At 37.9% G+C, this 12061-nt stretch overlaps 1 long non-coding RNA gene across 1 annotated transcript; it reads right to left on the bottom strand.

The window, feature by feature from the left end:
• Positions 1–6031: 6031 nt before the first annotated feature.
• On the bottom strand, positions 6032–11432 carry LOC144042930 (uncharacterized). The gene is made up of 3 exons (XR_013291014.1): positions 11322–11432; positions 6541–6674; positions 6032–6110 (listed from the first exon to the last, which is right to left on the bottom strand). It is a non-coding gene; the product is annotated as an uncharacterized LOC144042930 (long non-coding RNA).
• Between the last annotated feature and the right edge of the window lie 629 nt (positions 11433–12061).

Raw genomic sequence — 12061 nt, 5'->3', positions numbered from 1 at the left:
AGTGCTGTTCTAACATGAAACAGACTGCAACCTGTTTGTTAAATGCAGCGGCTCAGTTATAAGCCTGAATTTTCAGATAAATACATTTTCATGCAAATCTTACGGTGTACATGTACAAGTTTACTGATTAGTATTTTCTAAATTTGAGTTTAAAAAAAAATCGCAATAATCAATTTATAGATTCGTATCGGGATTAATCGGGATCGAATCGTGACCTATGAATTGAATGGCCTGGTACTAGGCAATTCACACCCCTAATATATATATATATACTATATATATGTACGCACCGTACCATGTGGTATATATATATATATAGTATGTTTCATGCTCCTTTCTAGTGTTCTAATTTTGTAATTGTGCGTTCACCACAGTCTTTTGACAATATACCTCACACTTTCATTGTACTGATTCAGCCTGCTCAATTATTTCCGCTTTTCAATGCCCACGCAAAATGACTGCTACTTTCAAAGTTGTGCTGAATGATGTGAATGTTATCATTAAAGCTAATTCAACCATGTCATCTGCCCGGATGGAAAAAGACTATAAACTGTGAATATACGCAGTGGCGTAGCAAGGGTGCCCAGGGGCCCCAAACAAGAAGGGATTGAGGGCCCTGGCAGATGGGGTATGGGTGGGGGGTTGACACGGGGCACGACAGACAACCATTCGTCAGATGCATGTTGTTAAATTTTAAAATTGCACATCTGCATCTTAAAGAATCAACATGAATTGTGCTTCATTCAAATAACTTGTTGAAACAAAATGAAAAAAACAGTGATAGTAAAATGCACATAAGGGCCTACATTTGTTTAAACAAACAACATTTGGAACCAAAAATAGAATACAGCACATGCCAGAAGTTTGGACACACCTTTTCATTCAATACTATACTTTAATTTCATGACTATGTACATTGTGGATTCTCACTGAAGGCATCAAAACTATGACAACAACTATCAGACACATGTGAAGTTAAGTACTTAACAAAACAGGTGAAAATAATACAATAAATACATAAATAAATAGCCACCCTTTTCTCTGATTACTTTTTTGCACATTCTTGGCATTCTCTGGATGAGCTTCAAATGGTAGTCATCTGGAAGGGTTTTCCAACAGTTTTTAAGGAGTTCCCAGATGTAAGGATGCCCAGAGTATGCAAAAAAGTAACCAGAGCAAAGGATGGCTATTTTGAAGAATCTATCATATAAAACATGTTATTTCACTTTTTTTTGTTAAGTACTGTAGTGGACCAAACATGGACAAGGACACAGGCGCTTCAAAAAAGATTCCATTTAATCAAATCGGAGCAAAAAGATTTAACAAAAAATTCCAACATCAACTAGTAGCTAACGTTTTGGGCCCAATTTAAAAGAGGTCAACTTAACATAAGACAAATTAAACTGAACTGACCTTCAGACAGACAACTCAGGTAGCTTAAATAGGGGTGGACCAACCTAAATGATCACAAGAGGGAGGTATGACTACAAATCGAACAAAATAACCAACTTAATTCTATAGGACAAATCAACAAAAACATATATCAACACTAACAAGTGAAAACTATAGTGCATTTAAACGAAATTAACAAAAAGAAATACTCCAAACAAATCATTAAACAAATGCATTCCCCCCTCCAGTCTTGAACAATGGCAGGTGCCAGATCTTCACTCCTCCCACCTACCAACCTGGTGGCTTCCCTCAAACAAGAACAAATGCAGTAAATATTCAGACAAATATTAACTAAAGTGTGCACCCCTTAGAAAATATGTCTCCAAACAAAACTACTTACTTAATATCAACTGAAAACATTAAATAATTAAGCTAAAGCAAATTCAAACAATACTGACATTAGATTGTGGTGGTAAGGGTATATCCACCATAGTACATAACTCCACATCAGTTCATACATAGTTTTGATGCCTTCAGTGAGAATCTACAAAGTAACCAGCCATGAGAATAAAGCAAATGCATAGAATAAGAAAGTGGGTCTAAACTTTCGGCCTGTACTGTATATTCAATATTAAAGTTATTAACTGCGCAAAAGTCAAAACTTGGTTGATTCAACATCGATTCAACATATGTTCGAGCCATTTTCAAAAGTGGTGCTTCCTCGATTTGGTTTGTACAAAAAACAGTTATTAAGCTATATGTTCACGATTCCATGATCTCACTCTTGCTTACTTTTCTCTTCTCCCTCTTTTTTTCCTTTCGTTTTTCACTCCCAGATGGATATCTCCTCTTCATCCTGTCAGTCTTGTCGGAGAATCTCCTGTCACTTTATTTGTTTACACTAGCGCACGCAAGGCTGTGACTCTGATGAGCAACAAGTGGGGGAGGAGCGAGTTTGGCCCGCGGGTCTCTTTAGGGAATTTGAGGCGGTCAATTGTCATTGCACCTTGGCACTCCTGATGTGAAAGAATGAGATATGCGGTTTGTACGAAATCTGTTGGCCTTCTGGGGGCCCCTTTGACTAAGGGGCCTCAAGCAATTGCCTGGTTTGCGTAATGGCAAGCTACGCCTCTAAGTATGCTGGAAGTACACAATAACTCAACTCTTTGTCCTTCATTCATCGTTTCGTATCCAAAGACACAAAATGATGAATGCTGAACCTTTGCTTCAATGTCAGGTTCTCCAACTGCAGTCTGCGAATTTTCTCCTAGAGAGTTGCGTTTATGTCTTGTACCAGATTAACAGCAGCAGCAAGACAGGGACAGTAAGTCTGTTTTTTTTTTAAGAATGCTGGCTGATGTTGTGGTTGAAATGTATTCTAATCAAATAAAATCTCCTTTTTCTCAGAATTTTTTTTATAAAAATAAAATAAAATCTCCTGATTAACGGGAAAAAGAAAAGAAAAGAAAGAAGGCTTACCAGAAGCCTGATTTAAAAAAAAAATAAAATACAGCAATGCTCTTGTTCGCTGAAACTTGAACTTCGTAAGCATTAGCCAGGTGTACATGCAGATTTTTTTTTGTCATTCTGATTGAAATCATTCCAAATGAATATATTTGGTCAGCTGTTTACATGTGACATAATCCAGTCCCATCTGGTGTATACATGTGCCACTGCACGTTTAATCGGAATACATGTTTTACAGACGTTTGGCATGCAGATCGATCGACATCATGTGATTTATCAAGATGGATGCCAGTCATCTATTTAAGCACAGTAATTGCAATTGTTTTTACGAGAGCTGGGTGACTGGGGTCATATGGCCCTCCTTGTCTCGTAACAAATTTTTTTTTTTAAATAAATCAACCAAGGAACACATTATATAACTCAAGTTGTAACACTCATAATTTAAGCTAGCAACGTAGCGTAGAATGCCGCCGCTAGGCTTATCTCTCGTAGATCAGGTTCAGCCACATCACTCTAATTTTGCCATCCTTGCTCTGACTCCATTTTAAAATTTGAATAGTCCCTTACAAGCCTTCAACGAGCCGGCTCCTCCAAACTTGTTGGATCTGGTCTCATTTTATTGTGCTGTTAGGTCACTGTGGTCTGCTGACCGCCTTTTACTTTCTGTCCCTCACACAAGATTCACTCCGAAAGATGACCGAGCCTTGCAGTCTGTTGCGCTCAAATTGTTGAATAGACTTCCATTTGAGCAAAAGGCCTTCCTCTTCTGTAGGTAGACCTTTTTAAAATACAGTCCAAAGCACATTTGTTGCGGCAGACATTCCTGTAAGACTTGATTATTGATTAATCATTGTTTTGATTGGTTTTGCACTTATATTCACTGTTTACTATTTCATGTTGTATTCCATCTACCTGAAACACATTCCTCCCGCTTTTGCTAATTGTATCGAATACATGAATTGCAAATATTGTTAGACTGAACCTATTTCTTGCATCGAACTGGCTGACCTTTGTTTTTGTAGTTATAAAATATACTGTATGCATGCTCCCAAAGGAAATCATTAAAAGTAAGAATGATTTCCAGCCTGAATCAGTCACCATGTTTTAAACATTCCAAAGTGTGAAAATTACCTGAAGTAGCCTCAGGAGTGGATATCAAACTAGTATCCCTTCACATTAATTCATTACTCAAGACGTAACCCCCAGTTTTAAAAACATTGTTGAGTATTGCTCCCTGTCAATATTGCTTCATTGATGTTTAATCATGTTTACTGTTTAATCAATAAACAATACTAAGTACAGAAGAATAATTGGTTGATAAACAGTAGGGCTGATCGGGTCAAAATATATATGTTGTGATACATCTTAACCCTCTGAGGCTCAAATTAAACTTTAGTGACAGGAAAAATCTGATATTTGGGGAAAATTATCATATGGGGTATATAACTCAAAACATTTTTTTTTTACGAAACCTTAACATGCAATGCATTCTGGGATGTTGCAGATTTATAACATTGACCCGGTGTGGTAAAAACGCTGACGACTGAATATGGTATGAACACTAACTATATTTGCATAGCTGGTTCAAAACAATGTTACAAAATGCTTTACAGTGGCAGAATAACAACAAAAAGAACTTGGTGAGTAAAAAAAAAAAGGAAAACAATAAATTACAATAGTAGGAACAAAATTACAATAATAACAATAACAACAACAAAAAGATCAACTTTTTGCATCAAACTATAATACCAATAATGCTACATCTCAAATCCTAATCGAGAAAGCCATGTCTGAATGTCACTGCTTCGGGTGGTAGCCCAAGAAACACATTTTTTTGTCTTTTGTAAAGCACAAAAGCACTTTGCATTTGCGTGTAGGCATTCTTGCACAGTCTCCATCGTCCATGTTTATCAGCATTAATGGGAAAATGATCGAATCAGTCTAGTCCAGGGGTGGGCACACTCGGTCCTCGAGGGCCGGAGCCCGGCAGGTTTTGGATGTTTCCCTTCTCTAACACAGCTGATATATGAACAGCTCATCAGCAAGCTCTGCATAAGCCTGATAAGGATCCTGGTGATTGGAATCAGCTGCAGTTCAAGTAGGGAAAACCTCCAAAACCTGCAGGACTCCGGCCCTCGAGGACTAAGTTTGCCGTCTACCCATCAGTAATGATTATTATTACTAATAATATCATTACAAATCTGCCTCTGATAGTGTGTAACTTCACTCCAAATTATTTCATTTTCCATAGGATATACCATCACCTCAAACTAATAAGTAAATATTGGTGATAGGAAAATAACCCTAGTATTGCTTGTTGCTCAAAATATAGGCAGCCCAATAGATAAAGCATGTGGCATCCATTGGTACATCTCCAGGCACACGTTACAAATCTGCAACAATGAAATACAGCTGCCCCTGGGGCAAAACCTAGAGGAGATAAAACCTACAAATTGGCATATACTCTATCTCCGTATTCTCCTGAATCATCTTTTGCAGAAATGGTTTCAAAATAAAGGAGATTGGTAGCGATACACAAATTAAATTGATGCCTAGAAAATCAATTTCAGTGAAGCCAAGAAAGCAGACATTTTGAAAACGAGTGAGCTACTGGGAAACTGTTTGTTGCTAATGCACAACGAAGGTCTGCAGTGGTACTTTTGAGTAAAAAAATGTATGTGAATTAATTAGAGGATAAGCAATTAGTTGTTTCAAATATGCAATGTCTGCCTTGAGGGGGATAAAGCAATTTAAAAATATATATATATCAGATCAATCAATGGGATAGTCAACAGAATAATCAAGTCTAAAAATATTCTATAGCCCTAGTTGATAGCGATGCTTAAAAAAAAAACACAGTTAAAAAAGTTGTTTGCAAGCCTCTCCTCGCATACTATTTGATAACCGTTATTTAAGCTTAAAGCTACATGCTATTTATGTTAGCATCTACTTGGTACAATTAATTGTAGCATATAATTGGCAGTGGTGAAGTCAGTATCTGTACGGTACCTGTGACCTTGAACTGGATACGTGGTATAGAATATATATATATATATATATATATATATATATATATATATAATTATTTAAAAAAAAATTAATAATAAAAACTACTGTTGTCATGAGAGTACCTTCTTATGAAGTTTTCCAGCATCAAGAGTGAAACGCTTGTGGCCAATATCAGTCATCCAGTCGTGAAACGTGGAGGGAGTCACAATCCTCGTAGTTGCAAAGACACTAAAGATCGCAATCTGCAATTGAAAGGGAAACCTCACTGCACTCACTCTGGTGAATATGTTCACCCCCCCCCACCAGCCATGTTTGGTCCAAATATAGAACTAAAGTGATAAACAACAAAGAGATAATTGTAATCTTCTTAAAACTATGCAAAACAATGTGTCTACAAAGAGGAGACTTCTTTTAAAAAGTGAGGTCATTTTTATGTTAAAAGACAGATTCTTAAACTTGAACTTAATACCCAATTGCCCCCGACCCTCCCTCTCTCTCCCTCTCTGGGAGTAGCTGGACATGAAGAATGAGCGGCAGCCGGTTGCTTAAGGCCCAGATAACGCTGCCTGTTCCCCGTTAGGGAACCGGATCATTTACAGTAAAACTAAGTCCGCACGCACGCGGGGTCTACTGTCATGGTCTGCATGCACCTGGAATGCTTGCATCACTTACGGGCACCGGTCACCATGGCAACTGTTGCTACAGCAACCACTGAAAAGCTGGATGATGATGATGATGAGCCAGCAGGAAGAGTTGATAAGCGGCTCGGGGATGAACAGTGATCCATGTTGCCTGTAACCTTTGACCTATAAATGCAGTGAGATAGATCTGGAAATATAAGTGACGCTGCACAGAGATATTCAGAGACAAAAACTTTATTAAGTGGCAAATTTGTGAGAGTTATTTTATTTTTTGTAAATTTGCCACTTTACTAAGGGGCAAATTTGTGAATTTATAAAGTGGCAAATTTGTGAGTTTTTCTCTCTCAATATTACCCCTCTAAAAATATATATATTTATACGGGGGGAATATATATATATATATATGCAGGTTGAATATCTACACTGCTTTTATAAAAAGAAAAAAAAGTACTTAACTTTAATTGAAATGTATGGCACATAAAAGTTCAATATAAATGTAACCTAAACAAATAAATGTTTGAAAAACAGTTTGAAAAGATTAAATGCAAATACAGTATATTGTACTTAAACGTGAAATACAGTCAACCCCATCATACTAATTTGCAGATTTTTTTCAAGACTTTTAAATAGCGATATTTTTTGGGGTGGAAAATGCATATGGAATAGCCTATTTATCAGCATTTTTTTGGGGTCTGTAAAACACAAATAAATGAATAAATAAATACCAACACCAATGCATTTCAATGGCGATCAATTGTAAGTGGATTGTCGCTATTTGTGGGCTGGCCGGGTCCCAATCCCTCATGGTGGTTGACTGAACAACAGAACTGTACTTAACAAATGAACTAATCTGCGTTAAAAAAAAAAAGTTTAAGTCACTGCGACAATATACACAGTTTGCACATTTAATTCGGTGATTGGAAAACTACTGTGTGTATGATCGCTGCACCTGCTTTTAGCTTGTTATGAACCGTTTACTCATCCTGTATTACAATGTCATGTAAATATGTGACTATATCACATATTTTTATCACATATACATACATATTTTTTTTTAATATTTCTATTTATTTATTATTATTTGTTTATTATGTATAAAGATTTTTTTTTTTTAATCTATTATGAACCTGGAAGTGTCCAGGGATTTGTGGTCCTGTCGGGGCAAAAATAATAATAATGATAATAATGAGCTGGCAATTGCAAATGCTATTTTGTAGGACCCCTGGAATTGTGATCATTCGTTCCCCTTTACAGCGCCCTGCTCAGAAGTCTACAGAAATCTTATATCTACACAATGCCCAAGTGACAAAGGTTCAAAAGTTCATCAGGGTATACGAGTGGAACGTTTTTTTATGAGTCATGCAGTTATTGCAAACAAACGATTTGCGACTAAACTTAAATCTATCTGAAGTCTGTTCTAATTCTTCTGTTCACTTGAAAAGGTGGTGATACTGGAATTCTAAACTGAAATGTTAAATGTTCTGCCTCACTGTCTCAATACTTTTGGACGGGACTGTGGGTCCATTACGACAGCCGTGGTGTCAAATGTTTTCATCATAGGCCTTTTGACTGGTTTTAATGGTGATATGAATAATTGCTAAGGCTGTGGACGTATGCCAATAACCACAGTTCTTAGTTTTTTAAATTCACAGTTCAGTTCAAATTGGGTACAGTGAGGGGACAAAATGCAAAACTTCTCATCTTTTGTGTGAACAGGAACACAATTAATGACATTTAAAATGAAAAACAAAGATATTAAATAGTTTCCTTTTGAAAAAGTGCAGCAACAATTGCTTGTCTTCTTTTTAGGAAACAAACAATGCAGACAAGTGCAAAACTAACAGTCTGAATTATTAAGATGTCTGCTGGCCATTAGCTGAGCGGCACTGTGTTTGTTTACAGAGAAGACATTCAGCTCGACCGTGAGGCAGTTACACATCTTTTTTTACTTATACACTCTACTCGCAAAAAGTTATGGAAATTTGGCTTTTGAATGGAATTTATGGATGAAAAAAAAATTCAGGATGAGCCTAATGTATGGTTGCAACAGAGAATGGAAGCAACCTTACTTAATTTTGCTGTTCAACTCCTTTTTAGAGAACAGCACGATGTACTCAAACATTGAACATTTGGACGTGTACTCAAAAGGTTACAAGTTTATTTATGAATATCCCTAAATGTTGGTGTCATTTATATGTGCTGTGTGGGACTGTCAATAATTGCCTCATCACTTTACATGACTGCCCCTGCATTTGGTTCATCATTTTTACGGCTCAAGAAAAAAACTTGGCCAAGGGACTGAATTTGGCGCTTAGCATTAGCATAATACCACTATTCTGCATGCACGTTTTTCTTTTCTTCTTGAACTTATAAGGACAACTACTAGCCTATACATTGAAGTGTTCCCGTTGATATACTGTATTTGATTAACGGGTCACTTGATTGGTCTAAACATGGGCACTTACAAAGGTGGGCATTGTCATTGACTGGAATTGATGATTGATGGAAGTGCCCACCTTTTGGCGTGTGCTTCAGTACTTTCAGCGAATGCTTGATAATGCGAAGCCTCACAAAAATACACGGATTGAGAAGGGCCGTGTGTACTCACCGCGATGGACAGAAGTAGTCCTGCTTCACTCGGTACTCAGTCTGTGCATTTTTTCAAGGCTTCGCATTATCAAGCACTCGCTGAAAGTGCTGACACACACGCCAATAGGTGGGCACTTCCCTTCCCTTCCATCAATCATCAATCCCAGTCAATGACGATGCCCACCTCTGCTTATATACAGCATAAAAGGTCTGTGTAAAAATGTCAGCACTAAAATGCATACCCTAAAAAAATCAGTACTGATTTAATGCCTTTTATATGACAACATTTTACACATCTTAACGCTGTCCACTTTATGGGCGTGGCCTGCCTGTTTCCCCATCTCACCCGGTCAACATCATCGATGGACACTAGGGGTGTGAATTGCCTAGTACCTGCCGAGTCAATTTGTATCACGATTCATAGGACACGATTCGATTCGATACCGATTAATCCCGATACGAATCTATAAATTGATTATTGCGATTTTTTTTAACTCACATTTAGAAAATACTAATCAGTAAACAGTAAGATTTGTATGAAAATGTATTTGTTTATCTGAAAATTCTGGCTTATAACTGAGCCACTGCATTTAACAAACAGGTTGCAGTCTGTTTCATGTTTGAACAGCACTGAAATAAAATATTAAGGCTTAATGTTCCGTTAATATAACATTCTTCCATGCTTAATGTGTGAATCCTAACCCTAAGTAAGACGTTTTGTTGAATATTCCCATGAAAATTTGATGTTTAAAAATCGATTCGGCTGCATATTGGATCGATTCGAGAATTGCGCACTGTAATATCAGGATATATTGCCAAATCAATTTTTTCTAATACCCCTAATGGACACATGTATTGTATGATTGTTTCCTTGCTTGTTTTGTCATGTTTTATTGTCATGTAGTGTCTGAAAACAGTGACCAATCGCCACCAAAATTAATATACACATCCCTACTCTTGTCCCCCTCAACCTGTGAAAACATAAACGCGATTGGGACTTTAGTGACATAATTCACCTCCACAAAAGTAAAAATATTGTGCTGATTTTTTTTAATGTTCTACAAGTGGAAGAGTGGGAATGTGCACATGAATTTTGGTAGCAAACAGTCAGCGACGCAAAAGTTTTGTTAGATCCAATAGTTAGGCAGCCATTAGCCCGCCACAGCTAATTGGCTGACATCACTGCCGCTATCGGGCAAAAATTAGCATTGGGCGGCTGATATAACCAAAGTTAGCGGGATGAAATTATCTTCTTACCGGCCAGAAATGGAGCTCTGTGTCGCTGTTGCCATTGCTCAGGCGGCCAAAGAGCTTGGCGTCCTCCGCTGAGGAGCTCCGGAAATTAAATGAAGCTAACACTTATCAATTGTGAACAATTCAGCTTCCAAAAAGCCTCTTGGAACGCATTGTGTTCATATGGGGCTTATTACAGAAAAAAATCTGGTATGAGAGAAACTGCAAAGCTGCTCATTTCCTTATTCTCTTATAAATCAGACGTGGTGAGGCTAATGGAGGCTTCAGAGGTTTAAGAAGCCATAAGTAGAGATGTCCACTTAAATGTTGGTGCCAATTAATCACTGCTTTTGGACATTATTAGCGATATTATTTTGAACGTAGAAATTATGTCCGGTTCCGCTCTAACATGCACCAAGACATTAGAAGGGGGGTGGGTGGGGGGTGGGGGGGTGCTATACTAGCTATTAAAAAGGGGCTTCTTTTCTTTCTTTCTTTTCCGAGTTAGCTATGTACTGATTTTTCCAAAACAAATTGCTGAGCTTAAAAATGCAAGCTAATATAAGTTTCCTGATCAAAAAAAACTTAAAGAGAGGCTCATGCCTACTCTCTGAGTGGCCCCCGATTCATAAAAAATAAAAAAATTAGGGGGAGAAAATTATATACATTCCTCTGCTACAGTGGACCCCCAAATACCCGCCGATTCACAATTTGAAGAATTTTGTTTCAATATAAAAAATATATATATATATTAAAAAGGGGGTGGAAAGGCTTTGCAGGCTGTTGGGAAGGCAACCTCCGTTTTTGTTTTTTGGGCATAATTTGCAATGCATTTCAGCCGGTATTAAAATAGCATTTTTGTCATCAATTTGGTTAGGAAATGCACAATGGTCCTATGTGGCCCCTCGGTAGCGCCTATGAAATACAGTATTGTGGCCCCCTCCCATCCCATATTGACTTCTGTGGACTCGGTGACGTAATCACACTTACGGCGCTTCTTTAGCGTTCCTCCTGGAGGGAAAATTTACAAGGCGGCCGTCTGACACTTCCCGAAAGAGAGAGGTTATAACTGCTACCCGGGAAAAAAAACAACAAAAAAAAACCTCGTGTATCACATGACTTGTTATCTGCCCGGATACCGGCAGTGTGTGTATGCGTGTGTGTGTGGAGTAGGGAGCACAAAAACAACACTGCAGGACCATTAGCGCCCACTCGTGATGAGTCACGCGTGACTCACCGAACGTGCCAGTAAGATCTGCGTTGCTTCCTTGGAAGATTAACAAAATAAAGCACATCACTTTCCCCATACCGGGAATCCATGCGTTTCCCGTTAAATCGGGATTGAACGAAACCGCGTGTGGGAATACTGAGGAGGGAGAGGGTGGTCCTGTTGCCTGCAGATATCTGCACAAAGTTTGTGTGGCGCCACCTCTGACTCACACTGCACTTGCATCGCGATGCAAGATGTGCTTTGTCATTTCTACGTTCCAACGGCAGCATGCACGTCATATTGGCGCACTCATTTCGATACTTTCACTGAGTGAAAACGAGATCATTTGCCAAATGAGGTGCAAACTATTCCAAAAAAGGATGTCCAATTCATATCAAAGTGATGAAACAATGTTATGATACTAAGCAGTTCAGAAAATGGATGGATGAAATATGAGGTGCCATTGGGCCATATAAGCCAAAAATAACATTTACCTCCTACAAACGCCAAAGAAAATAAA

This window comes from Vanacampus margaritifer, chromosome 2, assembly GCF_051991255.1.
Source record: "Vanacampus margaritifer isolate UIUO_Vmar chromosome 2, RoL_Vmar_1.0, whole genome shotgun sequence".
In the NCBI taxonomy this organism is placed as follows: domain Eukaryota; kingdom Metazoa; phylum Chordata; class Actinopteri; order Syngnathiformes; family Syngnathidae; genus Vanacampus; species Vanacampus margaritifer.
The sequence above is the reverse complement of the archived record's forward strand: the minus strand, read 5'-3'. Positions and strand labels throughout refer to the sequence as shown.